This window comes from Macrobrachium nipponense, chromosome 31 (genome assembly GCF_015104395.2).
Source record: "Macrobrachium nipponense isolate FS-2020 chromosome 31, ASM1510439v2, whole genome shotgun sequence".
Classification (NCBI taxonomy): Eukaryota; Metazoa; Arthropoda; class Malacostraca; order Decapoda; family Palaemonidae; genus Macrobrachium; species Macrobrachium nipponense.
Genome location: NC_061093.1, coordinates 20,210,778 through 20,233,277, shown reverse-complemented (window position 1 = coordinate 20,233,277; position 22,500 = coordinate 20,210,778). Strand labels below are relative to the sequence as shown.

Sequence of the window (22,500 nt, the reverse complement as noted above, 5' to 3'; positions counted from 1 at the left end):
ATATATATATATATATATATATATATATATATATATATATATATATATAACCTCTCTTTTTTTTATTAATGAAGGCAGACTCAAATTTACCCAACAGTTTGTTAAATTGGTACAATACGACGCTTCAAAACGGGAGATTTCAATGCCAACCAGAAAATGAGCCACGCATACCATCACCATCGACGTCTACTGTGAGTGTCCGTTTCCTTAATTAATTACAGCCATCGGTCACCACACTTTTGACACCTCCTGTCATCAGCTCGAACCCGTAACCCAGGATGACCTCGCATAAACATCGTAGAATACTAATTAGACGGTATGTGGAACTACCTGGTACCCCATTCCATCTCGAACAGCGAGGAGCTTTCTTTTGTTATTTGCCGGTAATTACAAGTTCGAAGAGTAACGGGTAGGTAGGCACTTGGCATCTCAGGGTCGCGGGGTCAGGTCACTGAAGTTACTGGGTTGGGAGTCTTTCTGGTGATAAAATGTTTGTAAGGCGGTTGTTCGCCACTTTCTAATTGATTGCTCCGGAGTTCTTGATTAGGTGGGTGTGTGCTTTTTGTATCCTGAGAGAGAGAGAGAGAGAGAGAGAGAGAGGAGAGAGAGAGAGAGGAGAGAGAGAGAGAGAGTGTTCTTTAAAAAAGAAAAGTTGTATGTAAAATTTACTTAGAGGATCTTGATTAAATCTGTGATACGACGAGAGAGAAAGAGAGAGAGAGAGAGAGAGATCGTCATCTACAAGGGCAAAGTTATAAAGGAGTCAAATTGAGTAGAATCCTACATGAATAACTAATATTAGTGCGAGAGAACCCTTTAAGAATGTGAGCAGTCCTAGCGATTTGATAGAGGCAATTTTATTCATCAATGCGTCCAAACTCTTAAGAACGATGACACAAAAAGGATTATGATAGCATTCATTACTCTAGATATGGCTGACAGAATTTCAAATCACGCGACGCTCTCCGTGGATTCTGCTAACTTGCTTTTAATGCCACGAACTCTCCCTCTCTTTCTCGCGTGTTTTTCGCTCATTAAACTAATATGAGTGGAATGACTGTTACGCTTCCTCCCCCTGCTTCCCCCCCATCCCAACCTCTCTCTCTCTCTCTCTCTCTCTCTCTCTCTCTCTCTCTCTCTCTCTCTCTTCTAGTGACGCATACTTAAAGCTGGGATGTTGAAGATAATGGATCATCTCCTCGTATATTTTGTGTTTTGTTATTGCTGTTATTATCGTTTTTTATGGATGCGTTGTTTCCTCCACTGAGCGATTTGTAAAAGGTCATTGCAAATGGAGGTTCCAGCATAATTATTTAAGCAAATCTTGAAAATCTACGGTGTAGGGAAATCCTCATTATTATTATTATTATTATTATTATTATTATTATTATTATTATTATTATTATTATTATTATTGTTGTTGTAAAGGGTCCACAATAATACAAAGTGTAAAAGTCCGTGTATAATTTTGAAGACTTTACAGATAGCTTTCGAACCCTTCCCTGGGTTCATCTTCAGGGACTGAAGATGAACCCAGGGAAGGGTTCGAAAGCTATCTGTAGTCTTCAAAATTATACACGGACTTTTTACACTTTGTATTATTGTGGACCCTTTAGAACATTATATATACTCTCGTGATAGAGAGTTTTTCCCTACTAATTATTATTATTATTATTATTATTATTATTATTATTATTATTATTATTATTATTATTATTATTATGTTAAAGAGGATGGCATCATCATTGAATTGATTTTATATATGGGTCTTTTCAATTCCTTATTTATTATCTTCTTCTATCAGGGCTGCTATTTGCTGATGAGAAGAAAATTATAGGAACAACTGCAAAGACCACATATAAAATCAATTCCATTGATGCTGCCATCCTCTTTTAACATCACATGTTTGAGACAGGGTCTAATACCTTCACATATTATTATTATTATTTTATTTATTTATTTATTTTTTTTTGGTTTTTTTTTTGGTCTATCACAGTCCTCCAATTCGACTGGGTGGTATTTATAGTGTGGAGTTCCGGGGTGCATCCTGCCTCCTTAGGAGTCCGTCACTTTTCTTACTATGTGACGTTTCTAGGATCACCACTCTTCTGCATGAGTCCTGGAGCTACTTCAGCCTCTAGTTTTTCCAGATTCCTTTTCAGGGATTATTATTATTATTATTATTAACCAAACAAAAACTTCTTTCAGTTTTCTTCTGAAGATTGAAAAAGAAACCCACAAAATCACTGTGTAACTTGTTTACTTCTAAGTATTTACATTTAGTTATACTCCACACTCGAGTACTTTCAGGCCCTGTCTGTGGCCCGTTTTCAAGAGATGTTTGGGATGTTAGCCTGGGTCAACAAGTTACAAAGTGATTTTGTGGGCTTTCTTTTTCAATTATTATTATTATTATTATTTTTTTTTTTTTTTTTTTTTTTTTTTTTTTTTTTTTTTTTTTTTTTTTTTTTTGCTCTATCACAGTCCTCCAATTCGACTGGGTGGTATTTATAGTGTGGGGTTCCGGTTGCATCCTGCTCCTTAGGAGTCCATCACTTTTCTTACTATGTGTGCCGTTTCTAGGATAACACTCTTCTGCATGAGTCCTGGAGCTACTTCAGCCTCTAGTTTTTCTAGATTCCTTTTCAGGGATCTTGGGATCGTGCCTAGTGCTCCTATGATTATGGGTACGATTTCCACTGGCATATCCCATATCCTTCTTATTTCTATTTTCAGATCTTGATACTTTATCCATTTTTTCCCTCTCTTTCTCTTCAACTCTGGTGTCCCATGGTATTGCGACCTCAATGAGTGATACTTTCTTCTTGACTTTGTCAATCAATGTCACGTCTGGTCTGTTTGCACGTATCACCCTATCCGTTCTGATACCATAGTCCCAGAGGATCTTTGCCTGATCGTTTTCTATCACTCCTTCAGGTTGTGCTCGTACACTTATTACTGCAAGGTAGCTGATGTTTCTTGCACAGGCTCCAGTGGAGGGCTTTTGCCACTGAATCATGCCTCTTTTTGTACTGGTTCTGTGCAAGTGCGGGGCATTCACTTGCTATCGTGGTTTATGGTTTCATTTTTCGCATTGCACCTCCTACATATGGGAGAGAAGTTATTTCCGTCTATCGTATTTTCAACATATCTGGTTCTTAGGGCCTGATCTTGTGCCGCTGTTATCATTCCTTCAGTTTTCCTTCTTTAGCTCTCCCCTCTGTAGCCATTGCCAATTGTCATCGCTGGCTAGTTCTTCAGTCTGTCCTCATGTAATCCATGCATTGGTTTGTTGTGCCAGTCCTCTGTTCTTTCTGTCTTTCTCTGTCTCTGTATATTTCTGGGTCTTCGTCTACTTTTATTAGTCCTTCTTCTTTTCCCATGCACTCTTTAGCCACTCGTCTTCACTGGTTTTCAGATATTGCCCAGTGCTCTGTTTTCGATGTTGACGCAGTCCTCTATACTTAGTAGTCCTCTCCCTCCTCCTTTCGTGTTATGTATAGTCTGTCCGTATTTGCTCTTGGGTGTAGTGCTTTGTGTATTGTCATATGTTTCCTGGTTTTCTGATCTATGCTGCGGAGTTCTGCCTTCGTCCATTCCACTATTCCTGCGCTGTATCTGATTACTGGCACTGCCCATGTGTTTATGCTTTTATCATATTTCCGGCGTTGAGTTTGACTTGAGTATCGCCTTGAGTCTCTGCATATATTCTTTTCCTGCATCGATGGTCCACTTTCATCTCTTGGTGTTTTATATTCCATCCTTCCATTCCCAATTCATTCCCCAGGTATTTGTATCCTGTCTCATTCTAGTGTTTGATGTTGTCTCCCATCTGGTATCTTTATTCCCTTCAAGTTATTATTATTATTATTATTATTATTATTATTATTATTATTTATTATTATTATTGATTATTTATTATTATATTATTATTGCTATCATTTTAGAAGATGAACCCTATTCATACGGAACAAGCCCACCACTTCCAAAGAATATTAAGGTGTTCATTTGAAAGGAATAACAGGACGAAATTGGAAATAAGGACATAAGAGATCAATTACTAAGAAGAATTTGAGTTAAACATTTAATATAATAGATAAAATGGAAATAAATTATTTATATGGAAATAAAAGTATCTCTTGTTTTCAAGATAGAAAAGAGAGACAGTTGTTAAGAAAACAACAGGACAATAGACGTTTGTTTGTACCATAGAAGACATAAGAAAAATAAAACGTTAAATAAAGAAATAAGAAAGCGTGTGATAACTTTTTCTGAATTCCTTGTGCTGTTTCTTCCTTCGTGATGGATGATTGTGGAAATGCCATTTGAGATCGTGTCAGAGGTAAAAAAAAGGGAAAGTTCGAGAATTCTCTCTCTCTCTCTCTCTCTCTCTCTCGTTAACTAATTCCACGTGTTTCATGAGTATCATACAAACGAAATACATAGGCATTGAGGAATTACTCTCTCTCTCTCTCTCTCTCTCTCTCTCTCTCTCTCTCTCTCTCTCTCTCTCTCTCTTTGTCAGTTAACTGGGTCCCTTGAGTATCATATTTGATGAATTCAGAAATAAGCAGTGTGAATTTTAACATAGAAAAATCTCTCTCTCTCTCTCTCTCTCTCTCTCTCTCTCTCTCTCTCTCTCTCTCTCTCTCTCTCTCTTTTAATAATTTCAATTTCATGTGTTTGAAGCGTCATATGAAATGAAATGTTTATTTAAAAACTAGACACCGTGATTATACGGCTTAAAATTCTCTCTCTCTCTCTCTCTCTCTCTCTCTCTCTCTCTCTCTGGAAAGTTATAGAACTAAAAAGTAAGATAGAAAATGCAGAACAAAAGATTATACAATCAAAAGAAAATGAAAAACGGGACTTGGAAGAAAAAACCCTATTAAATATCAAGCAAAACCCCAAGCTATTATACTCATATGCGAAGAAGATGAATAAAAGAATAGAATAGAAATAGGCCCCTCTGAGAATTGAAGGGAGATTAACGAATGAAAAAAACAAAAAAGAAATTTGCAACATACTGGCAGAACGATATAAGAGAGAATTCACCCCTAGAATAGATATGAAGATAATGATATAGAAGTAAGGGATGAAAATAGTGAATATTTAGCTGACATAGATATTAATGAAGCTGATATTGTGCAGGCTATTAATGAAATTAAAAATGGAGCTGCTGCAGGGCCTGATGGAATTCCTGCTATTTTGTTAAAGAAAGTAGTTCATTCTATCGCAAAGCCACTTGCAATATTATTAAGACAAAGTGTAGATACAGGCAAGATTTATGATGAGCACAAATTAGCTATATTACCCCTACTTTCAAAAGTGGATCAAGACTAGGAGGCAAGTAATTATAGGCCTGTGAGTCTAACATCACATATTATGAAAGTGTATGAAACAAAAGGTAATGAAGAAAAATATTATGAAACATTTAATAAAAAATAATTTGTTTTAATAAAGGACAACATGGTTTCGTACCCGGAAAAAGTACACAACCCAACTGTTAGTCCACCGTGAGAACATATTCAAAAATATGAAAAGCGGAAATGAAACAGATGTGGTTTATTTAGACTTTGCAAAAGCTTTTGATAAAGTAGACCATAATATATTAGCGAAGAAAATTAGAAAACACAATATCGTGGATAATAAAGTAGGAAGATGGTTAAAAGAATTTTTACACAAGAAAACAGATAGTTATTGCAAACGACGAGAAATCGGATGAAGTCAAGGTAATATCCGGTTGGTGTGCCGCAAGGTACGGTGTTAGCTGCAATACTGTTTGTTATTATGATTGAAGACATAGACAATAATGTGAAGGATTCGGTAGTGAGTAGTTTCGCAGATGACACAAGAATAAGTAGAGAAATTACTTGTGATGAAGATAGGAACGCTCTACAAAGAGACCTTAACAAAGTATATGATTGGGCAGAGGTAAATAGGATGGTATTTAACTCTGATAAATTTGAATCAATAAATTATGGAGACAGAGAAAGAAAGCTATATGCATATAAGGGACCTAATAATGAGGACCATCCAAACAAATAAGGAAGCAGTTAAAGACCTTGGTGCGATGATGAATAGGAACATGTTATGCAATGAATCAAATAGCAACTCTGTTGGCAAAATGTAAAGCAAAAATGGGAATGTTGTTACGGCACTTCAAAACAAGAAAAGCTGAACACATGATTATGCTTTATAAAACATATGTTCGTAGTCCACTTGAATATTGCAATATGATATGGTACCCACACTATCAAAAGGATATTGCACAAATAGAGAGTGTACAAAGGTCCTTTACAGCTAGAATAGAAGAAGTTAAGGACCTAGACTACTGGGAAAGAAAGACTACAATTCTTAAAATTATATAGTCTAGAAAGGGAGAAGAGAACGCTACATGATAATTCAGGCATGGAAACAGATAGAAGGAATAGCAGAAAATATACATGGAACTAAAAATATCAGAAATGAGCAAGCAGAGGTAGATTAATAGTGCCAAAACTATACCAGAAAAATAAGGAAAGCACACAGGACATTAATCCACTACGCACCAGCATCGATAATGCAGCGTCTATTCAATGCGTTGCCAGCTCATCTGAGGAATATATCAGGAGTGAGCGTAGATGTGTTTAAGAATAAGCTCGACAAATATCTAAACTGCATCCCAGACCATCCAAGATTGGAAGATGCAAAATATACCGGAAGATGTACTAGCAACTCTCTGGTAGACATTAGAGGTGCCTCACACTGAGGGACCTGGGGCAACCCGAACAAGATGTAAGGTCTGTAAGGTAAGGTAAGGTCTCTCTCTCTCTCGTTGCGAATATAAAATGTAAAGCGTGATTCGAAGCCGTGATGGTTTGGGGGCACAATAATTTTCACTTCGTACTACTACGAGTTTTGAATCTTCGTATGGAGGGGATACCGTTACTATATAGTAGCTGTTACTAGCTGTTACTCTTCGCCAGTTATGTTTTCAAGTCGTTGGCACTGGTCGTTATCACCTGGAGTTCTGCCATTTTGGTAGTTGTTAGCGAGGCTGTAATTAGGGGTTGCAGCGTTTATGAGAAAGATGAAGGATGATGCTCTCTCTCTCTCTCTCCTCTCTCTCTCTCTCTCTCTCTGCGTCAGTTATCTGGGTCTCATGAACATCTTACCTAACAGATATTCAAATATGGTCGGTACGAGTTTTGTCATATAAGATCAAAATTCTCTCTCTCTCTCTCTCTCTCTCTCTCTCTCTCTCTCTCTCTCTCTCTCTCTCTCTCTCTCTCTCTCTCTCTCTCTCTCAAGCTTCTGGGAACTTTGCCAAGCTCATCTGATTTTTGTTTGACGAATTGAGCGATTTGTATATTACAATACATTTCGCCTAATATACGAAGGACGTTATTTCTACATCTCGTTTATACTTGTGTCTCTTTCGAACTCATTTTCCTGATGAAACTTTGGCAGAAATTGATGTTACCCGATGAGGTCGGATTTTATTCCTGAATACCTCTGACAACCTCATGAACTGGATGATAAATTTCCCCACGAGCAAAGAATATGAGTGAAATTTCTTCTCTTGTGGGGTAGCATCCAGTTGCTACACATTCCTTTGAAAGTGATATGTAAAAGGAACTGTACGTCTCGGGAAACTTGTTATGCGATGTAAATGAAAGAATCGAGCTTCTAATTCTAAACTATTCCGTCTTATCGAAGCCTAATACGAGAAATTTTAATGTATGTACGCAATTAAGTTGTGTGGCATTATTATGACACACACACACACATATATATATATACATATGTATGTATGTATGTATGTATGTATGTATGTATGTATGTATGTATGTATGTATGTATGTATGTGTATTTGTGTGTAAACGCAAATTAATCTATCCCTTTCTCATGTGTCAGCTCTGTTGTGTCTTTAAAACTACACAAAGGTACGTCATCTTTACCAAAAAAAAAAAAAGTATAGCATTCACACCTCAGTGTTATATTGTGTTCATTCTGTTTTAGATGACTCAGTGAAAGTATTTGTTTAGTTCGTCGTTTTATTTTTATTTGTTGTGGTATTTTTCTTTTATTTATCTGTGGCCATCGTCATGGTGCCGTCTTGTATTCACGGATGCTTCATGGTCTCCCAGCGTATCGTCTATTTGTAGAGAGCTTTGTGAAGCTTTGCGAAATGTAGGTTACTGTTACAAGCGTCCTGAATTTACCCACATCTTATTTTTTGTTTTTCGTGTCGGAGAAATATATATATATATATATATATATATATATATATATATATATCCTATATATATATATAAATCTATATATATATATATAGATATATATATATATATATATATATATATATATATATGCTTAAAAAATCACTGTAGATGCACGTGACTTCATAAATAAGAGCGCTTGGATTTCCGACTATCATTTTCCTGTGGAATTCGCTTAATACATATATATATATATATATATATATATATATATAGTATATATATATATGTATATATATATATATATATATATATATATATGTGTATATTAATATATATATATATAATATATATAGTATATATATATATGTATATAAATATATATAAATATATTTACATATATACATAAGTATATAAAATATATATATATATATATATATATATATATATATATATATATATATATAATATATATATATATATATATATATTATATATATATATGAAGATAAAAGGCCCATAAAACTCTATTTGAACGTTCCAACTATATATTTCGAGCGCTTCCTTATGTGCTCCTGATCACTGGTAAAATATGGCCATAGAATGTATTTACAAAGCATATGTAGCTGCGGTAAGTCTGTATTGGTGAACCAAGAAGGATGGGAATTAAACTATTCCCTGGTGTCTTCTGGCCTCATTAACTCCCGTCTGGCGACTTGTCCGGTAGTCGGATGTTCTTGCACACCTGCTTAAGAAGCGGCCTAAGGATTAACTCGTCGGTTAAGAAGACGAAAGTGCTTAGCATCTCCGGTGTTTCAATTTTCCTTCGTGGCTGTAACTTTGTTTATATAAATAATTATTTTTTTGTTTTTTTGGGGGGGGGGGGGATTTAAAATCAAACATATGTGTATAAATATGTATGTAAATATATGTAACAGCATTAAAGTGTTTTTTCGTTACTGGGAGTAAGCTCATCAAAATTCCCAAAAGTCCCACAACATTATAAGCGCTTTATGCTCCATTCAAAGATGGTTCATTAACAGTGCGTCGAACCCTCTGAAGAACGAACACAGAGCCGTTCCCCTCCATCCTGCACGCACTCTCACGCTTCTTGGATATTCTCACGCCGTCTGTCAGGCACTTTCAAGGTCTTCCTCATCTTCTTCCTAACTTAGCTTTTCAGTCATCTATTCCCTCCACTCTTTCAATCACGCAACCCTCACCCCTGCCCACCCCCTGCCCTTCCTTTTCTTTTTATCCGCGTTTATTGAAATCCCCCCCCCCCCTTTGTTTTTTTTTCATGTCTTCTTTATATCCACGGGAGATTTAACCTTTTTTTTTTCGTCCATAAGGCATTGTACTTCTTCTTCCCCACATCCCATCAATGACTCCAGTATTGGCTTCCAAAGAGACTTCATCTCTTCCGAATATTTTTTTAAACAGAGAATAGATCCACCTACTATATATATATATATATATATATATATATAAATATATATATATATATATATACGTATATATGTATGTATGTATAAGTATATATATATATATATATATATATATGTATGTATAAGTATATATACATATACATACATACATGCATCATATATATATATATATATATAATATATATATATATATGTATGTGTGATATATATATATATATATATATATATATATATATATATATATATATATATATATAATGAATATCGCAAAGGGCGCCTGTGATTCGGATATCATAGAAGATTAAAGAGAAATATCAACTGGGGTGACCTAGTGAAACAGCTTACCTGGGGGATGGACCTCTTGGTATAAGTACCGCCTTTTCTGTACCTTTTCATTCATTACCTACCTGAAGAAGGGGACAGCAGTCTCTGAAACATAGTGCTTACTGTCTATATTTTGGCGTTTTTAAGGCTTCTTTTATTAGATGGAATTCTGTTGTAACGGAACATTTTTACCAGTCACACACACACACACACACACACACACACACACACACACACACACACATATATATATATATATATATATATATATATATATATATATATATAACAATTATTGAATATAAATGAAAAAATAGACTTCACGGATGAATGAAAGAAGGTCTAGAGAAAAATCTCTAGACCTTGAAAGGAAGAATACCAAGCGTAACAAATATGTACGACACCAAATACTAGAGCAGTGAAAACTAATGAAATTACTGAAATCAAAACCTGAGTAAGAGTAAGAAATAGTAAAAAAAAAACTAAGCTTAAGGAGCAGGGGAACTTCAACAAACAGGAAACAAGTCAACAAAGTGAACCTGGGGGTTAGGGCCAAGTCTGTCTTTTTACCTCAATTTCAATACAGGCAGACTTTGTTCCCAAACTCTTGTCATTAAGATTCTCAAAGGGAGGGATAAGTACTTCTTGTAACTGCGGATAATATAGTTTACTGAAAAGAAAACTCTTGTGCCGGCTTTATCTGTCCGTCTGCACTTTTTCTGTCCGCTCTCAGGTCTTAAAAACTACTGAGATTAGAATGCTTGCAAATGGGTATGTTGATCATCCACCTTCCACCCATCAAACATACCAAATTGCAGCCCTCTAGTCTCAGTGGTTTTTATTTTATTTAAGGTTAAAGTTAGCCATAATCGTGCTTCTGTCAACGATATAGGCCGAGCCACGACCGGGCCATTGTTTATTTTTCATGGTCAGCGGCTCATACAGAATTATACAGAGACCACCGAAAGATAGGTCTGTTTTCTGTAGCCTTCATCATAGTACGATGGATAGAAAACGAAGAAACTTCGGCGCATTCTTTACTTATTTATACTTGTTTTCGCTCGCGCTAAGTGGAGCAATTTTACCCATTTATTTTTTCATGACATGTTGACTGGTGTCGTTTTCTGCAGACCTCACGTCACTGACACTTTCTTTGCAAGATGACCGGATTGCCGTGGGAAAATGAACTTCAGTGATGTTATGAATAAGTCATTGTCTGTTCTCTTTTATTTTAATTTTTTATTTTACATTTCATCTAAATAATACGACTTTGCTCGTAATTTATTCAAGCGACGATTTGTTTGGGAGTGAATTAAATATTCGTTATTGGAACCAGAAGAATGTGTGTGTGTGTGTGTGAGAGAGAGAGAGAGAGAGAGAGAGAGAGAGAGAGAGAGAGAGAGAGAGAGAGAAAATAAATATTAAATTAACTGGTAAAAACCATTCGTCCAGAAACAAGAAGACTAAGAGAGAGAGAGAGAGAGAGAGAGAGAGAGAGAGAGAGAGAGAGAGAGAGAGAGAGAATATTAAAATTATGGTAAAAAAAAAAAAAAAAAAAAAACACCCATTCGTCCCATGAAACCAGAAGAATAAAAGAGAGAGAATAAATATTAAATTATTTAGTAAAACCATTCATCATTAAATCAGAAGAGAAAGAGAAAGAGAGAGAGCGAGAGAGAGAGAGAGAGAGAGGGAGGCAGGTAAGAAAGTGGGCGTGTCCGTACGCGGTCACCGTGTTCGTGTGTATCAGGGGGAAAGAAGAACTCTGGATTTCTTGTGAGCGTGTTGGGGCCAGGGAAGGAGAGCGGGGGTGGGGGTGCATTGTTGGTATGGTTGGGGGAAGGGGAGTTGGTAAACGATTGTGTGGTTTCGTCACAGTCCAAATACTTTGGTGGGAACTAAGGAGAAAACTCGGCCCTTCATCCACCCCCTCCTCCTCCTCCTCCTCCACCCCCTCCTCCTCCTCCTCCTCCTCCTCCTCCACCGGCTATAGTGACAAGTGACGAATCGTCCAACGGAGTATTGGGATGGTCAGTCGCTTTTGCAAATTGTCAATAGGAGAGAAGGTCAAATGGATTGGCGATGGTAGGAATTGGAATAAAGAAAATAAAAAAAATGTCATTGTTCCGTTTTTAGGGCAGCTTTGTTCTCTCTCTTTCTCTCTCTCTCTCTTTCTCTCTCTCTCTCTCTCTCTCTCTCTCCATTTACAGTTAATTCTATCTAGTATATTTTTTCCCTCATTTCGTTTCCCTTTTTTTATTTTGTTTTAGGGTTTCCCTTGAGTTTAAGAGTTGAAATATGTTGTGCGTTTATTTGACAGGATTTTTTAGTTTTTTAGCTTTTCCTTCAGGAAGATGATCGTATATATTTTTATATTTATACTTAGATTTATACTGTTATTTTATATGTTACATGCATGCATACGTACACTTAAACACACACGCACACATATGTGTAAATATATATGTATATATATTGTATATATATATATGTGTGTGTATATATATATATATATATATGATATATATATATATATATAAGTAGGTAGATAGATAGATATGGATATGTGTGTATGTGTGTGTGCGCATGTGCGTGTGTGTATCCAATGCTCGCGTATTCCTCGTGGACAGGGAGTTGCTGAATGGTATTCAACAGCTGAATTGTGAAGTGCTCTGTACTGGGAACGACAAAGCACCTGGCTGCGATGCTGTGAATATTAAGCATCTTCACTTCCGTTAGAATCATCCTGTGAAAGAGAGAGAGAGTGAGAGAGAGAGAGAGAGAGGGGGGGGGGAAGGGGGGGGGGGGCATTGTTGAAGGAAAAGTTGTCCTTGATACATTTCATTGCACTCTCCTAAAATAACTTTTTAAAACTCTCTCCTCTCTCTCTCTAAATCTCTCTCGCTCTCTCTCTCTCTCTCCTCTCTCTCTCTCTATCTCTCTCTCTCTCTTCCCTTCTCTCTTCTCTCTCTCTTTTCTTGTAACAGTTGCTGATGACGTCTGCAGTCTGCATGAATATATATATATTTAGATGATAATGAAAATATACCGTATTTTAATTCAGATTATATAAGAATTAAATGCAGAATATAAATATTAACGAAGGAAATATTGTGATGCACATTGTAATATGAATGATAATGGTAGAATTAGAGGAAATATTATCTGTGATGCCTGTGATAATTTTCGAGGAGCGTGGGTACTATGGGTATCGCAAGAAGGGAATCGTGTCATGCGGTAATGTTGCCGAATTGCAACATATTTTTTAAAAAAAGAATAGACTGACACTTTATCGATGCAGTTGTTCACGTTCTCGCCGTTGGAAACTGAAGTGTGTCTTGCAACTTCTCGTGTTGAGAGCTGTCATGTCTTGTCGCTTTCTCCTGTCTATTGGTATTAAAAGATTGACTGTTTTATGATTTTTAGAAGTCGGTTTCCTCACTCATTACTAATAATAATAATAATAATAATAATAATAATAATAATAATAATAATAATAATAATAATAATAATAGTATTTTACTTGCTGTTACGTATAACTGAATCACGAAAATTTGGAACGTGATATACGAAGAAACTCATTCGAGCGACTGAGAAATAGCAATGCAAATGCTGCTACTACTACTACTACTACTACTACTACTACTACTACTACTACTACTACTACTGCTACTACTACTACTACTACTACAAATAATAATAATAATAATAATAATAATAGATTGAAAAATTGCAACATAAACTCAGCTGCATCCAGAGGCCCATTCTTGTCAATGAAGTTTGTTTGAAAGAGATTCTTCTTCGGAATAATATAATAATAATAATAATAATAATAATAATAATAATAATGTGGTGATGATGGTGGTAATAGTACGATATGAGACAGAGATGAGTTTAATCTATTGATTAAAGGTATTTGTACAATTAAACACACACACACACACACACACACGGACACAGACAGTCCTTTTCTGTGAGCTGCCTCCCTGCGTCCTGTTTCTGTTTTAAAACTGAACTAAACGTAATCTTATCTCTCTTCTTACGTAACATGATCCAAACTTACTTACACCAATTTCTTTGCGTAACGCGTCATCGCTTCTACGTTGAGTCATAACAAAGACGATTTTCTGTGACAAAAGGAATTTTGTCGACGTCATTTGACGAAGATGAAAATTCGGTCTGGCGTCACGAGACCCCACAAACGGGATATTAACTCGTATCGTTTCCCAGGACTTGTATTTTATCGCTTGCTCGGTGAGTAAGCTTACAAACTACTTTGTTATTTGTTGTTGTTGTTGTTGTTGCAGTGGTAGGAGAGCTCTCTGGAAAAGCATAAAATGTTTTTATCATCAGACAAGCTAAATGTGAATCGATTTTTTCAACCCCTTATCTCCGGTATTCCAATTTTTTTTTTATGTGATATCTCGTAGTTTAACTGCCAAGTATTGCTTGGAGGTAATCACGACAAATCACCTGTTCTGTCTGGAGTAATAATCTTTCATCAAATCCAAAGAAATCATGTTTTATTGCCAAGTTCTTATTTGCATTAAAAATCAAATTCCCTGTCGTAAAGAGATACGAACGTCCATTGAAGACAGATTCCTCATTCCGTCTGTAGTATTAATCTTTCATCAAAGCCAAAGAAATCATGTTTTATTGCCAAGTTCTTATTTGCAATAAAAATTAAATTCTCTGTCGTAAAGAGATACGAACGTCCACTGAAGACAGATTTCTCAGGTTCGGTTAGTGATTCATCTCCTACAGTAACGAGGCTTTGGCTGTGAAGGATAAAAACATTTCCATAAATTAGAGATTTTATCGTTCTTATTTAAATTTGCTGTGATATTAAATGGGTATTTGCTTATAGACTTTTAGTAACCGAAGTAGGACAGGCGCAAAGACCGTACATAGTGATATACCATAATTCCTTTATCACTGTTTATCCGTTTTCTGTTCCCCTTGTATCATCTCCAGATCAGTGATAATGAGTGCTCTACCAACTGGACTTTTAAGTTTAATCTGACAATGACATAGATTTTAATTGTATCGTTCTCCTATGAAATGCACTTCCTACATTCTTACGATCCTTCTTAGTCATTAGGGGATAGAATGATAATTATCTGTTGTTATCAGATGTATGAGGAGATAAAGTATCTTACGTCAGTGTTACCACAACCTAGGGTTTCTTTGAGCAGTGCAGTACTTTATTTTTTAATTAAATGTCCTTCCGGAATTTTTCTATCTCAGTCACCTGACCTTCACATTCTTCTTCATTTAGAATGATACATACATAATCGAAGGGTCTCTCTCTCTCTCTCTCTCTCTCTCTCTCTCTCTCTCTCTCTCTCTCTCTCTCTCTCTCTCTTATCATAGTTTCGTGAGGACATGATCGTGTCATACGAGAATGCAGCAAATGTCACCAATGCAAATAATATAATTAAAAGTCACCTGGCTTCAGTTTTTAGTTTTCTCTATTGTGCCGGCTTTGTCTGTCCTTCCTCACTTTTTTCTGTCCGCGCTCTTTCCGTCCGCCCTCAGATCTTAAAAACTACTGAGGCTAGAGGGCTGCAAATTCTTATGTTGATCATCCACCTTTCAATCATCAAACCTACCAAATTTCAGCCCTCTAGCCTCAGTAGTTTTCAGTGAATTTAAGATTAAAGTTATCCATGATATAGGATAGGCCACCTACGGGCCGTGATTAAAGTTTCATGGGCCGCGGCTCATGCGGAATTATACCGAGACCACCAAAAGATAGATATGTTTTCGGTGGTTTTGATAATACGGTATAGCGGCTGTGCAGAGAACTCGATTGCGTAGACGATACTTCGCCACATTTTTTACCGTTTTGTTTCGTCGTCTCACTAAATAATGTCATAAATGCATTTCCTTACGAACACACACACACACACACACACACACATACACATAACTTTTACAGACACAAAATGACTGACCCAGATGGCTGTCATACACTTGACTTACGAGTAGTGATGGCGTCATTGCCTGATATGTATGAATTACACCGGACGCCCCTGGAATTACATGACGTCATACGAAGAAGCAGCTGTTATTTCGACATAAAAATTTGTCATGTCGAGAAAAAGTTGTTGGGAACGTACGTGTCTTATTTTAGTGCTAGATACGTACGTACGTGCATACATACGTACGTAAATCACTACATATGCATATTTATGTATGTACACATGCATATATACATTTATAAATATATATGTATATATATATATATATATATATATATATATATATATATATATATATATAATATATATATATAATATATATATATATATATATATATATATATATATATATATATATATATATATATATATATATCCTGTTTCCTCAGTGTCCTTTGAGTGAAATTACCATTTTAAGTTGATTGTCGTTTTTGAATGTTCTGACTTTGCCTTTGTGTATTTTTCTGTCGTTTTTTATTGTCGCTTTTTCGCCAATAAGAGGCCATTTGGACGGAACTTCCGCCAGATTTGGGCCAAATTTGCTCGTTTTTTCTGGCAATTGACGTTAGGTTATAATACACACGTATACACACACACACACACATACACACATATAATATATATATATATATATATATATATATATATATATATATATATATATATCTTAAAAAAGGTGTGGTATTGAATTGTTTTTGGGGGTCAGACTTCATTCTTCTAACTCCCCTTTAGTGTATTTATTTTGTTCCATTTAATGTTAGCTAATTTGGGAAATAAAAAGTATATTCTGTATCTACGGGGATTCATTATCCCAGTTTGCATTTTTAGCTAATGCCAGAACGATGTGCAACGAACGAGGTAGGAGAAGTTGCCTGTTTGTTTAATTTGTTTAAACGAGTGTCCTTTGGTCCTAAAAACTCGTTTAATATATATATATATAGATAGATAGATAGATAGATAGGATAAGATAGATAGATAGATAGATAGATAGATAGATAGATAGATATGGTGTGCACGCGAGCCCGCGTGTATGCTTGTGATAGGGAGGGAGAGACTATTGTATAAAAATTACGTTAACAAATCAATTTAAAATGTAATTGTTACAACTCACAAAATTTACCGTTATAACTCCGTTGCTTTAACATGACAAAAACTGCCCAAGCTAATGGCTGCATTCTTGAAGCTGTGATACTAATTGCGAAGTTACTTGATGGGAAGATTTGAAAACGAAGGACTTGCAATATTGATTTACAAAGTAAGGGATTAGTGATGTCAGCGCACCTCATGCACTGTAGGCATTACTTAAGGTTCTTTGCTGCATGCCTCCGGCCCCTAGCAGCAACTCCTTTCATTCATTTCACTGTACCTCCGTTCATATTCTCTTTCTTCCATCTCCCTTTCCCCCCTTTCCTAAGAATTGATTCATTGTGCAACTGCTTTAAGGTTTTCCTCCCGTTACACCTTTGAAACCTTTCGCTGTCAATTTACGTTTCAGCGCTGATTGACCTCATAAGTATAAGTGCTTGGCATTTGGCCTAAATATATTAAATTCAATACAAAGACGTAGAATGACTGTTTAAGAACTGGTTCACGAAACATGTTGGCCATCTCGTGTTTGTAATATTATGCATCAACGTTCAGGGGTCTATGTGGACACTTAGTACATTAGATGCAAGTTATTTGAATTACTCGGCAGCGCTTTTGTGTTTGTTTTATTGTAATTAATTGTCGACCATTTAATTTTTCGAGTTTCCTCGTCGATTTGTTTTATGTGGACGTATATTTGGTTTTCTGCGTGTATTTTGTATGTTTTTATTTTTGATTGGATTTAAGTATTTATAATAGTCCTTTTTTTTCTTTTTTAGAAAACCAAAGCAAACATTATTTCACTAATAACAGTGTAATGTAACCTTAAGAGTAACGCATATTTGTGTAACAATAGTGGGTGGCAGTAATGATCTATAAACGTCAAAATTGTCATACTATATTTTGACGAGTCATTTAATACGAGCTGACACAAATAGAACAAGGAAAAATCAAGAACTTCGCAGACGCTATTTAATGCGTTTCCACCCGCCTGGGGAATGAAAATTCAACGGCCATATCACAATCACTGATAGAGAGATAAGCAACGAGATAAGAGGCGACTGTATCTCCTTATCAAAGGTGCAATTTACACGGAGTCAGAAAAGGGCCCTCTTAGTCCTCCCGAAAACGACGGACGAGCGTCAAGCGTGTTCCGGTTCTCTAGAATTATTATTATTCTTTTTTATTTAATTTTTGCTGGTTTAAATTGCTGGGTGTAATTTACTTAGTGTTCATTCACTTCGTACATCAATGTGAAGATGGCCGTCTGATCGAATGACGTCTGATTATCTCGCAATTTCATTGATTTGTGGGTGTTCATTGTGGTGAGACAGTGCGCTGGAGGCGAGATAGCAGCCTTGGGTTGGGAGACAGTGTAAATGGACGTTTATATGTATAATATACACAATTTTTTTTTAATGCTTACGGTTTTTTAAATGTATGTGTATTGTGAAACTACCATATATTTCTTATTACCGAAAGTGAGCAGTATTAGCCAGTGACTCATTGATTTATGGTTATTTAAACTGTCATCGCAGTATCTAGGGTCTGCCTCAGTGAATTACAGAAAACAATTATCACCTTTCCTTTAACGAACGTTGCGACATTAACTCTTAAAAAAACTTATTTTCATCGGTTGTTGTACGACTGACAAATGCTCGATCTCACAATGTGAATATGAAATGGTAATCGAGGGAGACGCTGCACTGATGGTGATAGCAATGTTTGATAGCGATATTAATCACTATCTTTTCATTAACCCTTGTGAATTGTGAATCTATATCTTTTCGATTTCTCTTGTGTCATAATTATGCTTTATCTTTGTTCGTTTGCAGCCAAAATTATATTAACTAAAAACTTCCCCTTCGGTTTACATATATGAAAATAGATTAATTCCGAGGTAGAGCGAATGAGATATTAAAGGACATTTGTAGCCCGAATAATTTATATGAATCACTACTACTACTACTACTACTACTACTACTACTACTACTACTACTACTACTACTACAAATAATAATAATAATAAAAATTATTATTATTATTTTTTTTTTTGCTCTATCACTGTCCTCCATTCGCTGGGGTGGTATTTATAGTGTGGGTTCCGGGTTGCATCCTGCTCCTTTAGGAGTCCGTCACTTTTCTTACTATGTGCGCCGTTTCTAGGATCACACTCTTCTGCTTGAGTCCTGGAGCTACTTCAGCCTCTAGTTTTTCCAGATTCCTTTTCAAGGATCTTGGGATCGTGCCTAGTGTTCCTGTGATTATGGGTACAATTTCCACTGGCATATCCCATATCCTTCTTATTTCTATTTTCAGGTCTTGATACTTATCCATTTTTTCCCTTTCTTTCTCCTCAACTCTGGTGTCCCATGGTATTGCGACATCAATGAGTAATACTTTCTTCTTGATTTTGTCAATCAAAGTCACGTCTGGTCTATTTGCATGTATCACCCTATCTGTTCTGCTAACATAGTCCCAGAGGATCTTTGCCTGATTGTTTTCTATCACTCCTTCAGGTTGGTGCTTGTACCACTTATTACTGCAAGGTAGCTGATGTTTCTTGCACAGGTTCCAGTGGAGGGCTTTTGCTACTGAATCATGCCTCTTTTTGTACTGGTTCTGTGCAAGTGCCGGACATTTGCTTGCTATGTGGTTTATGGTCTCATTTTTCGTATTGCACTCCCTACATATGGGAGAGATGTTATTTCCGTCTATCGTTCTTTGAACATATCTGGTTCTTAGGGCCTGATCTTGTGCCGCTGTTATCATTCCTTCAGTTTCCTTCTTGAGCTCTCCCCTCAGTAGCCATTGCCACGAGTCATCGTTGGCTAGTTATTTAGTCTGTCTCATGTATTGTCTGTGCATTGGTTTGTTGTGCCATTCCTCTGTTCTGCTTGTCATTCTCCTGTCTCTGTATATTTCTGGGTCTTCGTCTACTTTTATCAGTCCTTCTTCCCATGCACTCTTGAGCCACTCGTCTTCACTGGTTTTCATATATTGCCCCAGTGCTCTGTTCTCGATGTTGGCGCAGTCCTCTATGCTTAGTAGTCCCCTCCCTCCTTCCTTTCGTGTTATGTATAGTCTGTCCGTATTTGCTCTTGGGTGTAGTACTTTGTGTATTGTCATATGTTTCCTCGTTTTCTGGTCTATGGTGCGAAGTTCTGCCTTCGTCCAATCGACTATTCCTGCGCTGTATCTGATTATTATTATTATTATTATTATTATTATTATTATTATTATTATTATTATTATTATTATTATTATTAATGAACAACTGTATAATTGTAAAGAATATGCACCAGTATTTATAATCTTGATGATTATACATATTGATGTCTTATCTAAGGAATTTGTGGCATGTTATCCTTCTTCAGATAACAAGTTGACTGATATCTTTGGTGTTGGTAAAGTTATCTCTGCCAATAATAATAATAATAATAATCTTCGTGGAGTGACATCAGAGTTAGTATTTACTTAAAACTTGCTTCGATTATCATAATTATAGTTAGAAGGTCAGTGGGAGTGTAACTATATGGAAATTTTCTCCGTAGGGGGTATTGCCGTAAATGGAACTCATGCCGTGCACTGTAGACATTACTAAGGGACTTTTGCTCAAATATTGACTTGGGTTACAAAAGCGCATATAACTAAATGATTTTTTTATCGAAAGACTATTTCCACCTAGATTCTGCTCCTAACTGCTGAAGTCAAAATCTGCACTAAAAGAAAAAAAGAAAAAGAGGTATTTTAGTATGCGTCGTGAAAGCTGTTATTGCTTTAAAACTATTAGGGATAAAGAGCTGTTAAGCTAACTCTCATTTAATAGCTTAAGAGTGTGTCAACAATATCTCGAGAAAAAATTGAGTCGATGTTTTTTGTTTTTTTTATCCGTTTAAGATCGACTTTAAAAAATATCCGTCAATATTTAACAGCAGTCTCTGAAGGCTTTATGCAGAGTCACTTCGGCCCCTAGCTGCAACCACTTTCATTCCTTTTACTGTACCTCCATTCCCATTCTTTCCTTCCGCCTTAGTTTCCACCCTTTCCTATGAATTGTTTCATAGTGCAACTGCAAGGTCTTCCTCTTGTCACACCTTTCAAACCATACCGTCAATTTCCCTTTCAGCGATGAATGTCCTCATATGCCCCAGCGCTTGGCCTTTGGCCTAAATTCTATATTCTGTTCTATTTGTAAATGTTATATATTCGTATGTATTTCTGTATTAGTTAGATATACTTTATTAAATGTTAGCAAAGAGTACGCATATATATTTAAGAAATTCAAATTAAATTCAAATCACTGAAACAAGTAAAATGCCCTCATGATTTAAAAGGGAAAGCTATAATAATTTCATTTTTTATACTATACACATAAACAACTTCACATTTCATACATTTCACTGGTTCATTTACTCATTTCATATATATATATATATATATATATATGTGTGTGTGTGTATACATATATATGAGTCTTATCACATCACCGTGATTCATATATACGCATTAACCTACAAATGTCCTTTAATATCTAATTCGTTCTACCTCGGAATTAATATATTTTCATATATGTTAACTGATGGGGAATTTTTTCCCTTTCGGTTAACATATATGAAAATATATTAATTCCAAGGTATAGCGAATTAGATATTAAAGGAATTTGTAGCTTAATGCATATACATACTTATATATATACTATATACTAAATATAAATCTATATATTAATATATATACATATATATATATATATATATATATAATATATATATGTATATATATATATATATATATATATATATGTGTGTGTATATATATATATATATATATATTATATAACACACACACACATATGTATATATATACATAAACATATATAAACTTTCTCTGTGGCATACCCTGTCACGTACCCACTTTCACCTCTCCCATCACACCATTTCAATTCGTGCATTTTGAGCGCTGAAACCCCAGTCCGTATAGTATGGCACTTCGGCTTTCTCCAAACGTCAAGAGCGGAGATAATATGAAGGCGTCTTCGTTGGTGCCAAGTCTACTTTTCTTCTCTACTTTCCCAAGATGTCACGGCAGATTACCTGCGGAGATGATCTCGCCTCTTCACTTTCGCCGGAGTATTGATGGGTTCCTTGTGTTTAGATGGCTCATAGATATGTAGGTCTCATGCATGCGTGAAGCCAGAACTGCGTTGTATGATATTTGGTCGATGATACATCTCTGGCTAATTCATCAAAGCGTAGTTTGTATTGTAGAATGTCCTTCAGAATCGTATGCTTGCCCACACACGCAGCATATATATATAGTATATATATATATATATATATATATATATATATATAATATATATATATATATATATATATATATATATATATATATCAGTTTTGGACTTTGTGTGGGCTACGTTTAAGTTTCTCTTATCGTTAAATCTATGTTTAA

At 35.6% G+C, this 22,500-nt stretch overlaps 1 protein-coding gene across 2 annotated transcripts in view; it reads left to right on the top strand.

Annotated features, from left to right (window-relative positions):
• LOC135206669 (uncharacterized) overlaps positions 1-22,500 on the top strand; it is an 80,606-nt gene that overhangs the window by 43,149 nt on the left and 14,957 nt on the right. The window contains exon 1 of one of the 2 annotated variants that reach the window (XM_064238047.1): positions 18,137-18,202. The exons of the other annotated variant lie outside the window; for it this stretch is intronic. The gene's annotated coding sequence lies outside the window, so the exon portion shown is untranslated. Of the gene's footprint in view, positions 1-18,136; positions 18,203-22,500 lie in introns of those variants that run through there. 2 annotated transcript variants of the gene reach the window in all.